Genomic DNA, 21,944 nt, shown 5'->3' with positions numbered 1-21,944 from the left:
ACAGATGTCCCCATTCTGTGCCCCCCCCCCCCCCCCCCCCGCTCACCTTTACCCAGCGCCTGCCTCCTTTTCCCTCAGGCCATCACCACACTTGTCTGAATCTAAGTGTTATATATATTTATGGTCTTTGGCTAGTCCCTTTGTATTCATTCATCCAGTAACCCCTTGCCCTTTGACAGGTTTCAGCCTGTTCTGTGTGTCCATGCCTCTGTTTCTATTTTGTTCCTCAGTTTATTTTGTTCATTAGATTCAATATAAGTGAGATCATATGGTATTGTCTTTCTCTGACTGGCTTAATTCACTTGGCATATAATCTCCAGTTTCATCTATGCTGTTTCAAAAGATAATATTTCCTTTCTTTTTATGGCCTATTAGTATTCCATTGTATATATGTACTATATCTTTTTTATCCACTTTTCTATTGATAGGCACTTGGGCTGCTTCCATATCTTGACTATTGTGAATAATGCTGCAATGAACATAGGGATGCACATATTCTTTCAAATTAGTGTTTTGGGTTTCTTTGAATATATACCCATAAGTGAAATTGCTGGGTCAAAAAAACATGTATGTTTACCAATTGTTCAAGTTTAAGAATGTACAGATGGCTCATCAATTATATCCAAAGCAAGTGCCTATTCTAATCATTTCTATTAGGAAAACTAAGAAAACCTAAATTTTTGCTAAATGTGCAACAGTGATGATAGGATGTGGCACTCAAAATCTTATACTTACTAGGTTATCAAAATATAAAATTATTATAATCAGGTAATATTTAAATTTTTAAAAATCAGTCAATAGAATAAAACATTCTCAAATGTGTTATCATTAAAAAATCATTTCAATTTTTAGCTTTTTGAGGGAACTCCATACTGTTCCCACAGTGGTTGCACCAGTCTGCATTCCCACCAGCAGTGCACTAGGGTTCCCTTTTCTCCACATCCTTGCCAGCACTTGTTGTTCATTGGTTTATTGATGGCAGCCATTCTGACAGGCATGTGGTAATATCTCACTTATGGTTTAAATTTGCATCTCCCTGATGATTAGTGGCATTAAATTTTTTTTTCTTTTGTTTCTTGGCCATCTGCATGTTCTCTTCGGAGAAATGTCTGTTCGGGTCTTTTGCTCATTTTTTAATTAGATTGTTTGTCTTCCTGGTGTTGAGTTATATAAGTTGTTTATATATTTGGCTGGGGTGGGGTGGAGGGATGGGGAGAAAAGGCACACAACTGTAATCGAATAACAATAAAAAATTAAAATTAAAAAAAAGAATTGAAACTTTTATCAGATGTATCATTGGCAAATATGTTCTCCAATACCATGGGTTCCCTTTTCATTTTGATGACGGTTTCTTTCACTGTGCAAAAGCTTTTCAGTTTAATGTAGTCCCATTTGTTTATTTTTTCCTTTGTTTCCATTGCTATAGGAGATATATTGGCAAAAATATTGCTACAAGAGATGTCTGAAATTTTACTGCCTATGTTTTCCTCTAGGAGTTTTATGGTCTCATGACTTACGTTGAAGTATTCATCCATTTTTGTTTATTCTCGTGTATGGTGTAAGTTGGTGGTCTAGTTTCATTTTTTTTTGCATGTACCTGTCCAGTTTTCCCAACACCGTTTATTGGAAAGACTGTCTTTACTCCATTTTATGCATTTGCCTCCTTTGTCAAATATTAATTGACCATAAAGATGTGGGTTTATTTCTGGGGTCTCTGTTCTGTTCCATTGATCTATATGCCTGTTCTTATGCAAGCACCAGGCTGTTTTGATTACAGTGGACTTGCAGTGTACTTTGATATCAGGTATTGTGATACCTCCAACTTTGTTCTTCTTTCTCGAGACTGCTGAGGTTATTCGGGGTCTTTTTTGGTTCCATATAAATTTTTGGATTATTTGTTCTAGATCTGTGAAATATGCCATTGATGTTTTAATAGGAATTGCATTGAATCTATAAATTGCTTTGGGTACTATGGACATTTTAATGATGTTAATTCTTCCAATCCATGAACAAGATCTATGCCTCCACTTATTTTTATCTTCCTCAGTTTTTTTCTTCAATGTCTATAGTTTTCTGAGCACAGGCTTTTTACTTCCTTGGTTAAATTTATTCCTGGGTTCCTTATTTTTGGGGGTCAGGATATTACATTTACTAAGATATTACATGTGTTTATCAAGCATTTTTTACATCAGGCTAAAATTTATCTTCTGAAAGCATGAGTTAAAGTAGATATTGCATTGAAATTAATATTTTTAAAAGAAAGAGTGAAGACAATTATAAGTGCTCTTTTTTTAGGTTTTTGAAATTTTTTATAGATTTTAATAAACTTAATTTTTTATTTTATTATTTATTGTTGTTCAAGTACAATTGTCTCCATTTTCACCCCACTGTGGCCTCCCACACTTGAACCTACCCCATTTGGCTTTATCCATATGTCCTTTATACATGTTCCTTGATGGCCCTTCCTCTATCATCCCCTATTGTCCTTCTCCCCACTCCTCTCTGGTTACTGTCAGTCTGTTCTTTATTTCAATGTCTCTGCTTGTATTTTGCTTGGTGTTTGTTTTGTTGATTATGTTCCACTTACAAGTGAGATCTAATGGTATTTGTCTTTCACTTCCTGGTTTATTTTATTAATTAAAGACTTTATTTATTTATTTTTAGAGAGAAGGGAAGGGAAGGAGAAAGAGAGGGAGAGAAACATCAATGTGTGGTTGCCTCTCATGTGCCCCCTACCTGGGACCTGGCCTGCAACCCAGGCATGTGCCCTGACTGGAAATTGAACTGGTGACCCTCTTGTTCGCAGGCCAGCTCTCTATCCACTGAGCCACCCCAGGCAGGGCCTAGGTTCCTTTCTTTATTTTAAAAAATATTTTAAGTAACTCATGCTTGAATCCTGTCAGCTAAACTCTGTCCACTTGAGCAGGGTGATGATCAAAGCATAATTATCAGCAATTATTACGAAAAAAGGCCTAGGATGAGTCCCTTATATTCAGAAGATATTCAGAAGATATTCAGATATTTTTGAATGAGTAAATTAATTAATATACAAAATTGAACTTCTGGCTAAGATGGAGGTATAGGTAGACACACTGTGCCTCTTTGCACAACCAAAACAAGGACAACAACATTTAAAAACAAAAAACAATCAGAACTGACAGAAAATTGAACTGTATGGAAGTCCGACAACCAAGGAGTTAAAGAAGAAATATTCATTCAGACAGGAGGAGCAGAGATGGGCAGCCAGGTGGAGAGGACTTGTGGCAAGGCAGCGGCTGGCAGACCAGCTAGGTGGCAGCTTGCAGACTGGGCAGTCCCACATTCACATGCAGATAAACCAGGAGGAACAACTAGGGAGCGAGATAGACTGTGCAATCCAGGGTTCCAGCATGGGGGAAAAAAGCCTCAAAGCCTCTGACTGAAAACACTTGTAGGGGTTGAGGTGGCAGCGGGAGAAACTCCCAGCCTCACAGGAGAGTTCACTGGAAGACCCACAGGGTCCTAGAATGTACACAAACCTACCCACCTGGAAATCAGCACCAGAAAGACCCAATTTGATTGTGGGAAGTCAGGGAAGTGACTGAAAACTGGCAGAGCAGAGCAAGCGGCCCTGTTCCCTCTCAGACCCCTCCCCACATACAGCATCACAACGCAGCAACGTGGGTTGCCCAGGCCAGGGAAAACCTAAGGCTTCACCCCTAACTATGGGACAGCTGTGCTGAGACCAAAAGAAAAAAAATTGGCCCAAATGAAAGAACAGTTCAAAGCTCCAGAAAAATACAACTAGGTGATGAAGAGATAGCTAACCTATCAGATGCAGAGTTCAAAACACTGGTTATCAGGATGCTCTCCATACTCACTGGGTACTTCAACAGCATAAAAAAGACCTAGGCAGCAATAAAGGTTGCATTATGTGGAATGAAAAAAGATCTACAGGCAACCAACACTGAAGGGAAGGAAACCAGGACTCAAATCAACAGTGTGGGCCAGAAGGAAGAAACATTCAACCAGAAGAGAAAGAAGAAACAAGAATTCAAAACAATGAGGAGAGGCTTAGGAACCTCCAGGACATCTTTAAATGTTCCAACATCTGAATTATAGGGGTTCCAGAAGGAGAAGAGGAAGAACAAAAAATTGAAAACTTATTTGAACAAATAATGAAGGAGAACTTCCCCAGTCTGGCAAAGGAAATAGACTTCCAGAAGTCCAGGAAGCTCAGAGAGTCTCAAAGAATCTGGACCCAAGGAGAAACTCACCAAGGCACATCATAATTACATTAGCCAAGATGAAACAGAAGAAGAGAATCGTAGAAGCAGCAAGAGAAAAAGAGACAGTTACCTACAAAGGAGTTCCCATAAGACTGTCAGCTGATTTCTCAAAAGAGACCTTACAGGCAAGAAGGGGCTGGAAAGAAGTATTCCAAGTGATGAAAGACAAGGACATACATCCAAGATTACTGTATCCAGCAAAGCTATCGTTTAGAATGGAAGGGCAGACAAAGTGCTTCTCAGATAAGGTCAAGTTAAAGGAGTTCATCATCACCAAGCCCTTATTATATGAAATGTTAAAGGGAGTTACCTAAGAAAAAGAAGATCAAAAATATGAACAGTAAAAATGACAGCAAACTCACAGTTATTAACAACCACACCTAAAACAAAAACAAAAGCAAACTAAGCAAACAGCTAGAACAGGAACAGAACCACAGAAATGGAGATCACATGGAGGGTTATCAACAGAGGAGTGGGAGGGGGAGGTGGAGAGAGGAGTAAAGGTACAGAGAATAAGTAGCATAAGTGGTAGGTAGAAAATAGACAGGGAGAGGGTAAGAATAGTATAGGAAATGTAGAAGCCAAAGAACTTATAAGTATGACCCATGGACACAAACTAAAGGGGGGAATGAGAGTAAGAGGGAGCGTGCAGGGTAGAGGGGAATAAAGAGGGGGAAATGGGACAACTGTGATAGCATAATCAATAAAATATATTTAAAAAACAAACAGAAAATATTTTATTGTTTATGCTCTCACAGTTGTCCCAATTTTCCCCCCTTTGACCCCCCCCAACCAACCCACCTCTCACCCCCATAGTCAACCTTCATGCTGTGCCCATCAGCAGATGAGTGGATAAAGGAAACGGGTACATTTACACAAGGGAACATTACACAGCAGTAAAAAAGGACTTCTTACCTTTTGTGGCAGTATGGATGGAACTGGAGACTATTAAGGTTAAGGTACCTTACTTTTTTAAAGATTTTAAATATCTATTTTCATAGAGAGGGGAAGGGAGGAGAAAGAGAGGAAGAGAAACATTGATGGTTGAGAGGAACATTGATTAGTTGCCTCTTGCCCACCACAACAGGGACTTGGCTACAACCAGGCAAGTGCCCTGACTGGGAGCTGAACTAGTGAAGTTTTGCTTTTGCAGACGATGCTCACCCCATTGAGACATGCCAGTCAAAAAACCTTATTTTTTGTTGTGGCTATAGTAAATAAGATTATTTTGAAGTTTCTCTTTCTGATAGTTCATTATTGGTATATAAAAATGCCATCAATTTCTGAATATTACTTTTGTATCCTGCTACTTTGCTGAATTCATTTATTAAATCAAGTATTTTCTCTGCCCTTCCATTCTAAATGATAGCTTTGCTGCATACAGTAATCTTGGATGTAGGTCCTTGTCTTTCATGACTTTGTTTTTTTTTTTTTTTCTCCCCATCCCTCCACCCTACCCCAGCTGAACCCACCTCCCTCCCCCACCTCCACCCTCCCCCTTGGTTTTGTCCATGTGTCATTTATAGTAGTTCCTGTAATCCCCTCTTCCCACTGTCCACCCCCCCCCCCCGCCCTGGCTATTGTTAGATTTTTCTTAACTTCAATGTCTCTGGTTATATTTTGTTTGCTTTTTTCTTCTATTGATTATGTTCCAGTTAAAGGTGAGATCATATGGTATTTGTCCCTCACCACCTGGCTTATTTCACTTAGCATAATGCTCTGAGTTTCATCCATGCTGTTGCAAAGAGTATAAGCTCCTTCTTTCTCTCTGCTGCGTAGAATTCCATTGTGTAAATATACCATAGTTTATGGATCCACTCGTTTGCTGATGGGCACTTAGGTTGCTTCCAGTACTTGGCTATTGTAAATTGTGCCGCTATGAACATTGGGGTGCACAGGTTCTTTTGGATTGGTGTTTCAGGGTTCTTAGGGTATAATCCCAGCAGCAGAATTGCTGGGTCAAAGGGCAGTTCCATTTTTAGTTTTCTGAGGAAATTCCATATTGTTTTCCACAGTGGCCTCACCAGTCTGCATTCCCACCAACAGTGCACTAGGGTTCCCTTTTCTCCGCATCCTCTCCAACATTTGTTTGTGGATTTGTTTATGTTGGCCACTCTGACTGGTGTGAGATGGTACCTCATTGTGGTTTTAATTTGCATCTCTCTGATGGCTAGCGATGCTAAGCATCTTTTCATATATCTCTGGGCCCTCTGTATGTCTTCCTTGGAGAAGGGTCTGTTCAAGTCCTTTGCCCATTTTTCAATTGGGTTGTTTGTCTTCCTGGAGTGGAGTCGTGTGAGTTCTTTATATATTTTGGAGATCAGGCCCTTGTCTGAGGTATCATTGGCAAATATGTTTTGCCATACTGTTGTTTCTCTTTGTAATTTGGTGCTGTTTTCTTTAGCCATGCAGAAGCTTTTTATTTTGATGAGGTCCCATTTGTGTATTCTTTCCTTTATGTCCCTTGCTTTAGGGGATGTGTCTGTGAGGATGTTGCTGCGTGGAATGTCTGAGATTTTCCTGCCAATGTTTTCCTCAAGGACTTTTATGGTGTTATGACTTATATTTAAGTCTTTTATCCATCTTGAGTTTATTTTCGTGTATGGCGTAAGTTGGTGATCGAGTTTCATTTTTTTGCACGTAGCTGTCCAGATCTCCCAACACCATCTGTTGAAGAGGCTGTTTTTGCTCCATTTTATGCTCCTGCCTCCTTTGTCAAATATTAATTGACCATAAAGACTTGAGTTTATTTCTGGGCTCTCTGTTCTGTTCCATTGGTCTATGTGCCTGTTTTTATGCCAGTACCAGGCTGTTTTGATTACCGTGGCCTTGTAATACAGTTTGATATCAGGTATTGTGATCCCTCCTGCTTTGTTCTTCTTTCTCAAAATTGCTGCAGCTATTCGAGGTCATTTATGGTTCCATATGAATTTCTGAAATGTTTGTTCTATATCTGTAAAATATGTCATGGGTACTCTAATAGGGATTGCATTGAATCTATAAATTGCTTTGGGTAGTATGGCCATTTTGATGATGTTAATTCTTCCAATCCATGAGCATGGTAGATGCTTCCATTTGTTTATCTTCCTTAATTTCTTTCTTCAATGTTGTGTAGTTTTCTCAGTACAGGTCTTTTACCTCCTTGGTTAGGTTTATTCCTGGGTACTTGATTTTTCTTGTTGCTATATCAAATGGGATTTTTTTCCTGATTTCTGTTTGTGCAGTTTCATTGTTGGTGTACTGGAATGCCTTTGATTTCTGAGTATTGACTTTGTATCCAGTTGTTTTGCCAAATTCATTTAATAGGTCGAGTAGTTTTTTGGTGGAGTCTATAGGGTTTTCCATGTACACTATCATGTCGTCTGCAAACAGTGACAGTTTCATTTCCTCCTTTCCAATTTGGATGCCTTTTATTGCTTTTTCTTGTCTCATTGTTCTGGCTAGGACTTCCAATACTACGTTGAATAGGAGTGGTGAGAGAGGGCATCCTTGTCTTGTTCCTGATCTTAGTGGGAAAGCTCTAAGTTTTTGTCCATTGAGTGTGATGTTGGCTGTAGGTCTCTCATATATGGCCTTTATTATGTTGAGGAATGCTCCCTTTATTCCCACTTTGCTGAGTGTTTTTATCAGAAATGGGTGCTGTATCTTATCAAATGCTTTCTCCGCATCTATTGATATGATCATGTGATTTTTGTCTTTGCAGTTGTTGATGTGATGTATTATGTTTATTGATTTGCGAATATTGTACCATCCTTGCATCCCTGGGATGAATCCCACTTGGTCATGGTGAATGATCTTTTTAATGTATTGCTGGATGCGGTTTGCTAATATTTTGTTGAGAATTTTAGCGTCTATGTTCATCAGCGATATTGGCCTGAGGTTTTCTTTCTTCGTTGTGTCTTTATCTGGTTTGGGGATTAGGATGATGCTGGCTTCATAAAAAGAGTTTGGGAGTCTTCCATCAGTTTGGATTTTTTCGAATAGTCTGTGAAGGATAGGGGTTAGCTCTTCCTTAAATGCTTTGTAGAATTCTCCTGTGAAACCATCTGGTCCAGGGCTTTTGTGTGATGGGAGTTTTTTGATGACTGCTTCAATTTCGTCCGCTGTTATTGGTCTGTTCAGGTTTTCTGCTTCTTCTTCATTCAGTTTTGGAAGATTATATTTTTCTAGAAATGTGTCCATTTCACCTCATTTTTCAAATTTCTTGGCATACAGTTCTTCATAGTAATTTCTTACAATCCTTTGTATTTCTGTGGTATCAGTTGTAATCTCTCCTCTTTCATTTTTAATTGTGTTTATTTGAATCCTCTCTGTTTTTCTTGATGAGCCTACTTAAAGGCTTGTCAATTTTGTTTATCTTTTCAAAGAACCAGCTCCTGGATTCATTGATCCTTAGAATTGTGCTTTTAGTCTCTATGTCATTTACCTCTGCTCTGATCTTGGTTATTTCCTTCCTTCTGCTTGCTCTGGGCTGTCTTTGTTGTTGTTCCTCCAGTTCTTGTAGGCGTAGGGTTAGGTTGTTTGTTTGAAATGTTTCTATCTTCTTAAGGTAGGCCTGTATTGCTATGAACTTCCCTCTCAGGACTGCCTTTGCTGTGTCCCATAGGATTTGGTTTGTTGTGAGTTCATTTTCATTTGCTTCCAGAAAGTTTTTGATTTCTTCCGTAATCTCGTTCTTGACCCATTCATTGCTTAATAGCATGCTATTCAGTCTCCATGATTTTGAGTGTTTGGGGTTTTTTCCTTTCGGGTTGGTTTCTAGTTTCAGTCCCTTGTGATCAGGGAAAATGCTTGGTATGATTTCAATTTTCTTGAATTTGTTGAGGCTTGTTTTGTGTCCTATCATGTGGTCTATCTTTGAAAAAGTTCCATGTGCATTTGAAAAGAATGTGTATTTTGCTTCTTTGGGATGAAAAGCTCTGTATATATCAGTTAAGTCCATTTCCTCTAGGGTATTGTTAAGTGACACAATATCCTTGTTGATATTTTGTTTGGAAGACCTGTCCATTTTTGACAGTGGGGTGTTAAAGTCCCCTACTAAAATTGTGTTGCTGTCAATATCTTTCTTGAAATCCTCCAGGATTTTCTTTATGTATTTGGGTGCTCCTATGTTGGGTGCATATATATTTACAATGTTTATGTCTTCTTGGTGGATTCTTCCTTTGAGTATTATGAAGTGACCTTCTGGGTCTCTCTTTATGGCCCTTCTTTGGAAGTCTATTTTGTCTGATATGAGTATTGCTACCCCTGCTTTTTTTCCTGTCTTTTGCTTGGAAAATTTGTTTCCAGCCCTTCACTTTCAGTCTGTGTAGGTCTTTTGTCCTGAGATGGGTCTCTTGTAGGCAGCATATGTGTGGGTCATGTTTTCTTATCCATTCAGCTATTCTATGTCTTTTGATTGGAGCATTTAATCCATTTATGTTTAAGGTTATTATTGATAGGTAGTTATTCATTGCCTTTTTTTCCTACCTGTGTTCCTCTCTCTTTCTCTTTTCCTTCCTTTCCTTAAAGCAGTCCCTTTAACATCTCTTGCAGAGCTGGTTTGGTGGAGCTGTATTCTTTTAAACTTCTTTTGTCTGGGAAACTCTTTATTTGGCCTTCTATCTTGATTGAGAGCCTTGCTGGGTAAAGTAGTCTTGGTTGCAGGCCTCTGTTTCTCATTACTTGGAATATTTTTTGCCATTCTCTTCTGGCCTGTTCATATTTCCATTCTCCAAATGCTTCTCAATGGAGCATTTCCATTGAGAAGTCAGTTGCTAACCTTATTGGGGCTCCCTTGTATGTTACTTCCTGTTTTTCCCTTGCTGCCTTTAAGATCCTCTCTTTGTCTTGGAATTTTGCCATTTTAATTATGATGTGCCTTGCAGTGGGCCTCTTTGGGTTCCTCTTGCTTGGGACTCTCTGTGTTTCCTGGATTTGGGTGACTTTTTCTCTCATCAGATTAGGGAAATTTTCCATCATTACTTTTTCAAACAGGTTTTCTATCCCTTGCTCTTCTTCTTCTCCTTCTGGTATTCCTATTATACGGATATTGTTACGTTTCATGTTGTCCTGCATTTCCCTTAACCCCTCTTCATTCTTTCTGAGCCTCTTTTCCTTTTCTTGCTCTTTCTGGGTGTTTTGTTCTACTTTGTCCTCCAGCTCGCTGATCCGATCCTCTGCTTCATCAAGTCTGATTTTCATTCCTTCTACTGTGTTCTTCAATTCAGAAATTGTATTCTTCATTTCCTCTTGGCCCTTGTTGATAATTTCCATTTCCTTTTTCATGCTGATATAGTTTGCAGTGAGTTCATTGTAGTTTCCCTGTAGTTTCTGGTAGTTCTCTGTGAGCTCAGAGAGCTCAGTGAGCTTCCTGATAACCATTGCTTTGAACTCAGTATCTGATAGTTGACTTGCCTCTTTTTCAGTTAGCATTCTTTCTGAGGCTTCCTCCTTTCTTTTCATTTGGGAATTGTTTCTTTGTCTTCCCATTGTTTGTGAGACTTCTTGTTAGCCTCTGCTTCTTAAATTGATCTATTCTGACTCCCTGGGCTTATGGTATGAACTTCTATGGTACAATGACAATGGGATTCAGTGGTGTTGTCCCCTTAATCTCCTGTGCTCCCTGGTCTTGAGCTGACGTTTATGGGTGTAACACGGTCTAACTCTGGTCTTTTCAGCACTCCAGGTTTTCTTGTCTCACCTGTGGGAAAAAGAGAAAGGTTGGGGGGGGGGGGGAAGAAGAAGGGAAGGAGGGTAAAAGGGAATAGAAAATGAAAAGAAGGAAGGAAGAAGGAATAAAGTAAGATCGGAGGCAAGATAAGGAATTTTAACAAAAATTAAAACAAAAGAATAAATAAAAGAAGGCAGGGAGAAGGAATAAAAAAGGTAAAGGACGGAAGGAAGAAGGAATAAAAAAAAGACAGAAGGGCAGAAAGGAAGAAGGAATTCAGGGGGAAAGAAGGAAAGAAAAAAAAAAGTCTTCTGCTGGCTTTAAACTGGTCAGGTTAGTTCTGCTGGTCTTCCTGTCTGTGGAACGGGAGGGGGTGGTTGGAAGGATTGGTTTCACTTTTCTCCCTTCCTGAGCCACACTCTTCGCTGTTGTTCAGCCTCCAGTCCAGTTCCTCAGTGTCCTTCTGCTCCCCACTAGGCCTTTAGTTCACCAGCTGTGCTGTCCTTGAGTTGCACCAATTAGGGGCAACTCACACTCCACCTTCTTGCTCTTTGCTGTCTTAAATGCTAGGTGCTCTTGGTGCTGCTATGGGGTGGTTCAGCCCCCTACTGGGTCGAGTCTTTCCGGGGAATGCAGTCTCCCCTACCCCTGCAGCTCCCCTCTGCTGGGTGTTCTGCCTTCCTCCTAGAGAGCCAGTAGGCCCTGCAGAGTTCTGTGCGCAGGGGCTACGTAGGGGTTTTTCAGAACCAGTGCTTTTGAGTGTGGTAGCCTGCAGGCAGCCAGGCTGTTGATCGGGTTTTGTGGCCGATCTCCACTTTGGACTTGAGTTGGCTGCGGATCCCCCGCTTTGGGTCTGTGCGCGGGGGCAGCCTGCCACTGATCCGGTTGTGCACCCACCCAGGAGCTTTTTGTCTGTGCACCCAGGCAGTCGGGCTGCTTATCAGGTCACGTGCCCACCCAGGGTTTCAGGTGTGGGCCCCAGGCCACTGATTGGGGTACGCACCCACTGGGTCACTTTGGGTCTGGCGCCCAGTTATCAGGGCTCGCGCTCACCCGGAGTTTCAGCTGTGGGCCCCCAGTCCGCTAATCTAGGAGCGCGCAACCAGGCTTCAGGTGAGCGCAGGGGCTGCTTATCCCGAGTTCACGGTCCAGGGACTGAGGGGGGAGGGGCACCAGAGGCTGCAGCTGCTGCCGAGAGTTCTCTAGCTAGCCACCGAGTGCCTCTATTTTCTTTTTCTTTTTGAGAAATTCTTCACATTCAAGCCCCCTTGGTCCAAACAAGCACCTGGCTGCTCACAGCTCAGCCTGGCTCTCTCCCAAGAATCCTGCAGCAGACCCTGCGCCCGGGCCAGGGCTTCAGCCACCCTGGTCCCCGGCGCAGGTCCCGGGGACCTTATTGTCCTTAAGCACTCTTCTTACCATCAGATCTTCCAATGTCCTCTATCTTCGGTCTCCGATCTTCATATATGCTGGAATACTGTTGGCTGTTCGCTCTGCTCCTCAGATCAGCTAGGTATTTCACTGGCATTGAGGGGAAGTGGACTCGGCTCCCACCTATCTCACCGCCATCTTCCCAGTCTGTCCCAGTTTGTTCTTTATTTCAATGTCTCTGGTTGTATTTTGCTTGCTTGTTTGTTTCGTTGATCATGTTCCAGTTAAAGATGAGATTAAATGGTATTTGTTTTTCACTGCTTGGCTTATTTCACTTAGCATAATGCTCTCCAGTTCCATCCATGCTGCTGCAAAGGAGAGGAGCTCCTTTAATCTTTCTGCTGTGTAGTATTCCATTGGGTAAATGTACCAGTTTCTTGATCCACTCATTTGCTGATGTGCACTTAGGTTGCTTCCAGCACTTGACTGTTGTAAATTGTGCTGCTATGAACATTGGGGTGCATAGATTCTTTTGAATTACTGTGTCACGATTCTTAGAGTATAATGCCAGCAGTGGAGTTGCTGGGTCAAAAGGCAGTTCCATTTTCAGTTTTTTGAGGAAATTCCATACTGTTTTCCACAGTGGCTGCACCAGTCTGCATTCCCACCAACAGTGTACTAGGGTTCCCTTTTCTCCACAACCTCGCCAGCACTTGTTGTCTGTTGATTTGTTTGTGATAGTCATTTTGACCAGAGTGAAGTAGTATCTCATGGTGGTTTTGATTTGCCTCTCTCTGATGGCTAGTGATTCTGACCATCTTTTCATATGTCTCTGGGCCCTCTATTCTTTTCCATTGATCTATGTGTCTGTTCTTGTGCCAGTACCAGACTGTTTTGAAACAGTGGCCTTGCAATATAGTTTAATATCAGGTATTGTTATCAATCCTACTTTGTTCTTCTTTATCAAAATTGCTGCAGCTCTGGCCAAGATGGAGGCATAGGCAGACACACTGTGCCTCCTTGCACAACCAAGGGAAGGACAACAAAAATTTAAAAACAAAAAACAACCAGAACTGACAGAAAATCAAACTGTATGGAAGTCTGACACCAAGGAGATAAAGAAGAAACATTCATCCAGACCAGTAGGAGGGGTAGAGACGAGCAGCCAGGGCAGATAGGCATGAATGCAGCAACTGGTGGACTCTCTCCTTAGGATTCTCTCCTTATCTTTAATCTTGGCTAATGTGATTATGATGTGCCTTGAAGGACCACAAAAATTTAAAAACAAAAAACAACTAGAACTGACAGAAATTCGAATGGTATGGAAGTCCGACAACCAAGGAGATAAACAAGAAACATTCATCCAGACCAGAAAGAGAGGCAGAGACGGGCAGCCGGGGTGGAGAGGACTCACAGCAAGGTGGCAGCAGGCAGACCCAGCAAGGTGGCAGATTGTGGAGGGGCAGGCCAGGCTGCAGCCAGCAGACACCACAAGTTGGCAGCTGGCAGACCCTGCAGTCCCACTTTTGTGCATAGATAAGCCGGGAGGAATGGCGGGGGAGCAAGGTAGACTGTGCAACCCAGGGCTCCAGCGCAGGGAAATAAAGCCTCAAACCTCTGATTGAAAAAACCCATGGGGGTTGAGGCGGCAGCAGGAAAAATTCCCAGCCTCACAGGAGAGTTGGAGAGACCCACAGGGGCCTAGAGTATGCACAAGCCCACCCACTCAGGAATCAGCACCAGAGGGGCCCAATTTGATTGTCGGTAGTGAAGGGAGTGATTGAAATCTGGCAGAGAGTGGAGCAAGCGCCATTGCTCCCTCTCAGCCCCTTCCCCACATACAGTGTCACAGCGCAGCGACCAGCATCACCCCGCCCTGGTGAACACCTAAGGCTCCGCCCCTTTATGTAACAGGTGCGCCAAGACAAAAAAAAATGGCCCAAATGACAGAACACTTCAAAGCTCCAGAAAAAATACAACTAAGTGAGGAAGAAATAGCCAACCTATCAGATGCACAGTTCAAAACACTGGCAATCAGGATGCTCACAGAATTGGTTGAATTTGGTCACAAATTAAATGTAAAAATGAAGGCTATGCTAAGAGAAACAAAGGAAAATGTACAGGGAACCAATAGTGATGCGAAGGAAACTGGTACTCAAATCAATGGTGTGGACCAGAAGAAAGAAAGAAACATCCAATCAGAAAAGAATGAAGAAACAAGAATTCAAAAAAATGAGGAGAGGCTTAGGAACTTCCAGGACATCTTTAAATGTTCCAACATCTGAATTATAGGGGTGCCAGAAGGAGAAGAAGAAGAACAAAAAATTGAAAATTTATTTGAACAAATAATGAAGGAGAACTTCCCCAGTCTGGCAAAGGAAATAGACTTCCAGAAGTCCAGGAAGCTCAGAAAGTCTCAAAGAATCTGGACCCAAGGAGAAACTCACCAAGGCACATCATAATTACATTAGCCAAGATGGAACAGAAGGAGAGAATCTTAGAAGCAGCAAGAGAAAAAGAGACAGTTACCTACAAAGGAGTTCCCATAAGACTGTCAGCTGATTTCTCAAAAGAGACCTTACAGGCAAGAAGGGGCTGGAAAGAAGTATTCCAAGTGATGAAAGACAAGGACATACATCCAAGATTACTGTATCCAGCAAAGCTATCGTTTAGAATGGAAGGGCAGACAAAGTGCTTCTCAGATAAGGTCAAGTTAAAGGAGTTCATCATCACCAAGCCCTTATTATATGAAATGTTAAAGGGAGTTACCTAAGAAAAAGAAGATCAAAAATATGAACAGTAAAAATGACAGCAAACTCACAGTTATTAACAACCACACCTAAAACAAAAACAAAAGCAAACTGAGAAAACAACTAGAACAGGAACAGAACCACAGAAATGGAGATCACATGGAGGGTTATCAATAGGGGATTGGGAGGGGGAGAGAGGGGGGAAAGGTACAGAGAATAAATAGCATAAATGATAGGTGGAAAATAGACAGGGGGAGGGTAAGAATAGTGTAGGAAATGTAGAAGCCAAAGAACTTATAAGTATGACCCATGGACATGAACTATAGGGGGGGATGTGGGAGGGAGGGGGTGGGCAGGATGGAGTTGAGTGAAGGGGTGGAAATGGGACAACTGTAATAGCATTATCAATAAATATATTTTTTAAAAAAGAAAAAGAATTGCTGCAGCTATTCAGGGTTGTTTATGGTTCCATATACATTTTTTAAATGTTTGTTCTATGTCATTGGGATTTTAATAGGGATTGGGTTGAATCTATAAATTTCTTTGGGTAGTATGGACATTATGATGATGTTAATTCTTCCATTCCATGAACTTGGCATATGCTTCCACTTATTTTTGTCTTCTTTAATTTCTTTCTTCAGTGTTCTATAGTTTTCTTAGTACAAATCTTTTACTTTACCTCCTTGGTTAGGTTTTTTCCTAGGTTCTTTATTTTTCTTGTTGCTATAGCAAATGAGATCTTTTTTCCTAATTTCTAATCTGATATTTCATTGTTGGTTTACAAAAATGCCTTCACTTTCTGAATATTGACCTTGTATCCTGCTACTTTGCCAAATTCACTTATTAGGACAAATAGTTTTTTCGTTGAGTCTGTAGGGTTTTCTATGTACACTATCATGTTATCTGTAAACAGTGACAGCTTTATTTCCTCCTTTCCAATTTGGATACCTTTTATTTATTTTTCTTGTCTGATTGCTATGGCTAGAACTTCCATATCTGTGTTGAATATGAATTGTGACACCATGAAGGTCCTAAGGAGAACATAGGCAGGAAATTTTCGGATACTCTACACAGCAATATTTTCACCAGTATGTCCCCTAGAGCAAGGGACATAAAGGAAAGAATAAACAAATGGGACCTCATCAAAACATAAAGTTTCTGCATGAATAAAGGAAACATCAGCAAAATGAAAAGGTAATGAACCATATCAGAAAATATGTTTGCAAATGATACCTTACACAAGGGTTTGATCTCCAAAATATATAAAAACTCAATGATTCCACTCCAGGAAGACAAATAATCCAATTTAAAAAATGGGCAAAGGACCTGAGCAGACTCTTCTCAAAGGAGGACATAGAGAGGCCCCAGAGACATATGAGATGATGCTTGGCATCACTAGCCATCAGAGAGATGGAAATTAAAACCGCTATGAGATACCACTTCACGCTTGTCAGAATGGCTATCATAAACAAATCAACAGACAAGTGCTGGTGAGGTTGTGGAGAAAAGGGAACCCTAGTACACTGTTGGTGGGAATGCAGACTGGTGCAGCCACTGTGGAAAACAGTATGGAATTTCCTCAAAAAACTGAAAATGGAACTGCCTTTTGACCCAGCAACTCCACTGCTGGCATTATACTCTAAGAATCGTGACACAGTAATTCAAAAGAATCTATGCACCCCAATGTTCATAGCAGCACAATTTACAACAGCCAAGTGCTGGAAGCAACCTAAGTGCCCATCAGCAAACGAGTGGATCCAAAAACTATGGTATATTTACACAATGGAATTCTACACAGCAGAGAGAAAGAAGGAGCTTATACCCTTTGCAACAGCATGGATGGAACTGGAGAGCATTGTGCTAAGTGAAATAATCCAGGCAGTGAAAGACAAACACTGTATGATCTCACCTATAAGTGGAAGCTAATCAACAAAACAAACAAGTGAGCAAAATAGAACCAGAGACATGGAAATAAAGAACAAACTGACAATGACCAGAGGGCAGGGAATAGGGGAATAATAAGGGGAAATAAGGGGAGGGGTTAAGTTAAGGAACTGGTATAAAGAACCCTTGGTGAAAGACAATAGGGGGGGTGATTGACTGTACAAGTCGGGGGTGGGTAGGGCAAGTGAAAGTAATATGGGGAAATGGGGACAACTGTACGTAAACAATAAAAAATGAAAAAATAAATAAATAAAAGACATTGCCTAAAAAAAGGATTCTTTTTTTAAAGATTTTATTTATTTATTTATTTAAATTTACATCCAAAAGAACCTAGGCACCCCAATGTTCATAGCAGCACAATTTACAATAGCCAAGTACTGGAAGCAACCTAAGTGCCCATCAGCAAATGAGTGGATCAAAAAATTATGGTACATTTACACAATGGAATTCTATGCAGCAGAGAGAAACAAGGAGCTTATACCCTTTGCAATGGCATGGATGGAACTGGAGAGCATTATGCTAATTGAAATAAGCCAGGCCATGAGGGACAATACCATATGATCTCACCTTTAACTGGAACATAAAAAAAGGATTCTAATGATGTATGTCACAGAACTAGAATATTTCAAAAATGTATATGGAACAACAGAAGGACCCACATAGAGACAGTGATCCTGTGAAAGAAGAACAAAGTTGGAGGAATCACACTACCTAATGTCAGACTACACTATATGGTCATAGTAATCAAAACAGTCTGGTACTGGTATAAAATCAGACACATAGATCAGTGGAACAGAATAGATAACCCAGAAATAAACCCACACCCTCATAGTCAATTAATATTTGACAAAGGAAGCAAGCACAGTGGGCTAACGATAGTTTTTCCAGGAAATGGCATTAGGAAAATTTGACAGACACATGCAGAAAAGTGAAAACTAGACCACCTTCTTATACCACACACAAGAATAAATTCAAAATGGATCAAAGATTTAAATGTTAGACCTGAAACCATAAAAATCCTAGAGGAAAACATAGACAGCAAAATATTGGACATTACTCACAGAAAATTTTTATTTGATATATCTCCCCAGGCAAAGCAAACAAAAGAAAAAATAAACAAATGGGACTACATGAAACTAAAACTTTTTGCACAAGAAAGGAAATCCCAGCAAAGTAAAAGGGCAACACCAAGAATGGGAGAACATATTCACCAATACATCTGATAAAAGACTAATATCCAAAATTCATAAAGAACTTATAAAACTCAACACCCCCCCCAAAAAATCAACCCAATTAAAAAATGAGCAAAGGACTTGACTAGACACTTCTCCAAAGAGGACATACACATGCCCAATAGACACGAAAAGATGCTCAATGTCACTAATTTGCACAGAGAAATGCAAATTAAAACCACAATGAGATATTATCTCACACCTTTCAGAATAGCTATCATCAATAAATCAACTAACAACAAATGCTGGTGAGGATGTGAAGAAAGGAGAACCCTTTTGCACTGTTGGTGTGAATGTATATTGGTGCAGCTGCTGTGGAAAGCAGTATGGAGATACCTCAAAAATTGAAAATGGATCTACCTTTTGACCCAGCTATCCCATTTCTGGGAATATATCTGAAGGAACCCAAAACACTAATTTGAAAGAACATAAGCACTGCTATGTTCATTGCAGTGTTATTTACAATCTCCACAATCTGGAAGCAGCCCAAGTGTCCATCAATAGATGAGTGGATAAAACAACTATGGGACATTTACACCATGGAATATTACTCTGCCGTAAAAAGAAGAAGAAAATTTGTACCCTTTGCAACAGTATGGAGTGACCTGGAGAACATTATGCTAAGTGAAATAAGCCAGTCGGGGAAAGACAAATACCATGTGATTTCACTCGTATGTGGAACCTAATGAACAAACTGAACTATAAAGGAAAATGGGGTCAGACTCATGGATGTAGAGCAGGATGACATCTGTGGGGGGGGATTTATAGGGTGGAGAGTTTGAACAAAAAGAATAATGGACTCATGGACATGGACAACATTGTGGTGACTGCTGGGGGAAGGAGGTATAAGGGGACTAAATGGTAACTGAAAAAATACAATAAAAATTAATTTAAAAAATTATAACAGTGGCAAAGATGGCAGCAGATTAGGTGGAAACTATGCCAATCTCCTCCCAAGACCAAACTGGAATTACAACTAAATTATAGAAAAATCATCCTGAATAACCAACTGGAGACTAGCTGGAGAGAAGCATTATGACCAAGGACTTATAGAAAAAGCCATGTCAAGACTTGTAGGAAGTGTCCTTTATAGTAGCTCCTATATACCCCTCTCCCCACTATCCCCTCCCCATTCCCCTCTGGCTATTGTTACATTGTTCTTAATTTCAATGTCTCTGGTTATATGTTGTTTGCTTTTTTCTTTTGTTGATTATGTTCCAGTTAAAGGTGAGATCATATGGTATTTGTTCCTCACTGCCTAGTTTATTTCACTTAGCATAATGCTCTCCAGTTCCATCCATGCCATTGCAAAAGGTATGTAAAGGTGCAAGAGGACTGGCTAAGTTCTCACAGGTGACAGATGAAGTTCTGTAGGGATATCTCACCTATGGTATGTGGCCTCCCCCTGAGAAGTGTGGGGTCTAAACCTCAAGCCAGGTTCCCCAGCCTAGACTACCAGAACCAGGAAAGGCACTCACATCACATCAGCTGTGAAGAGCAGTGTGGTTTCTGTCCATCAGGGAGAGATGGCTACAGACACAACCACCCTCTTAACGGGCCAACACAAAGTTTTGTTTCCAGCCACTTACCCTGGGCTCTAGTCTGCTCTGGAGGGCAGAGCAGACCAGAATTCATGAGTTGGAGGTTCTATGGAGAGAGCCACCAGGATCCCTTTGTTGAGTCATCCCACTATACTGGAGAAACCACCTTACACTGGCAGAGTGCTCTCTTCCATGCAGCATCAATCTGGAGAGAAACAATAACCCCACCCACAGGAATCCCTGTCACTCCACCCTGTGGAGCTTAAACCCTGCCTAGGAGTTGCCAGAGCCTCCTTCAGTGACTAAACCTAACAGGCAACCTGCAGGTAGAGGAGGATCTCTGGGTGCTTTGAGACATTTGCTGACTGCCCCTGGATCAGGTGCTGGGAAAAGTTGACATTGGTGCACAGCTTGGTCCTTTCTGCATGCAATCATGCCCATCAGACGGAGTCACAAGCTGTGGATTGCTTACAGCTCCAAACAGGTTGCCTACAGCCAGTCACAGGTAGCAACTGACATAGAACTGCACTAGAGTTTCTGCAGATGTACCAAATATATAGAAACAAACACAAGGGGCAGCCAATATGGGTAGACAAAGAAACAGGAACCAAAAGAAAAAAGAAGAGAATTCTCTGGAACAAGAGCTAAATGAAATGGAGGCAAGCAATTTATGAGATATAGAGTTCAAAGTAATGAGTTTAACAATGCTCAGCAGCATGAAAAAGTACATAAAAACCATAAAAAAAAAGCAATCAAAAATGAAGAATGCAATATCTGGAATAAAGAATACACTGGAAAGATGGCCAAGATGGAGGTGTAGGTTGATACACTTTGCATCCTTGTACAACCAAAAGAAGGACAACAAATTCAAAAATAAAAATCAGTCAGATTTGCCAGACCACCAAAGTATATGGAAGCTTGACAACCAAGGGCTTAAAGAAGAAACATTCATCCAGACTGATTGGTGGGGGGTGGGGCAGCCTGGAAAGAGAGGATTTGTGGCAAGGAGGCAGCTGGTGGACCAGATGGCCCCACATTTGCATGCAGATAAACTGGGAGGAACAACTGGGGAGTGAGACACACTGTGCAACAGAGTTCCAGTGTGGGGAAATAAAGCCTCAGAGTCTCTGGTAGGAAAACCTGTGGGGGTTCTGGCAGTGGGAGAAACTCCCAGCCTCAAAGGAGAGTTCATTGGAGAGATCCACAGGGTCCTAGAATGTACACAGACCCACCCACCCGGGAATCAGCACCAGAGGGGCCCAATTTGTTTGTGGGTAGTGGGGAAAGTGATTGAGAGCCGAGCAAGCATCATTGTTTCCTCTCAGACCCCTCTCCCACATGCAGCTCCACAATGCAGCTAAGTGGGTTGCCCCACCCTGGTGAACACTTAAGGTTCCACCCCTTACAACATAACAAGTATGTCAAGAGAAAGAAATATGGCTCAAATGAAAGAACAGATCAAAGCTCCAAAAATAGAACTCAGTGATGAAGAGATAACCAACCTATCAGATGAAGAGTTCAAAGCACTGATAATCAGGATGCTCACAGAAGTGGCTGAGTATGGTCACAAAATAGAGGAAGAAGTGAAGGCTATGCAAAGAGAAATAAAACAGTGAAGAGAAGGAAACTGGGACTCAAATCACCCATTTGGAGCAGAAGGAAGGCAAACATTCAACCATAACAGGATGAAGAAATAAGAATTCAAAAAAATGAGGAGAGGGTTAGGAACCTCTGGGGCAACTTTAAATGTTCCCACATCCAAATCATTGGAGTGCCAGAAGGAGAAGAGGAAGAGCAATAAATTAAAAACTTATTTGAAAAAATAATGAATGAAAACTTCCTCAGTCTGGCTAAGGAACTAGACTTCCAGGAAGTCCAGGAAGCCCAGAGAGTCCCAAAGAAGTTGGACCCAAGGAGGAACACACTGAGGCACATCATAATCGCACTGTCCAAGATTAAAGATAAAGAGAGAATCTTAAACGTAGCAAGAGAAAAGGAGACAGTTACTCAGAAAGGAGTGCCCATAAGACTATCAGCTGATTTCTCAAGAGAAACCTTACAGGCAAGAAGAGGTTGTAAAGGAATATTCAAAGTCATGAAAGGCAAGGACCTACATCCAAGATTACTGTATCCAGCAAAGCTATCATTTAGAATGGAAGGGCAGATAAAATGCTTCCCAGATAAGG

This window comes from Desmodus rotundus, chromosome 12, assembly GCF_022682495.2.
Source record: "Desmodus rotundus isolate HL8 chromosome 12, HLdesRot8A.1, whole genome shotgun sequence".
Lineage (NCBI taxonomy): Eukaryota > Metazoa > Chordata > Mammalia > Chiroptera > Phyllostomidae > Desmodus > Desmodus rotundus.
Note: the sequence above shows the minus strand (reverse complement) of the source record.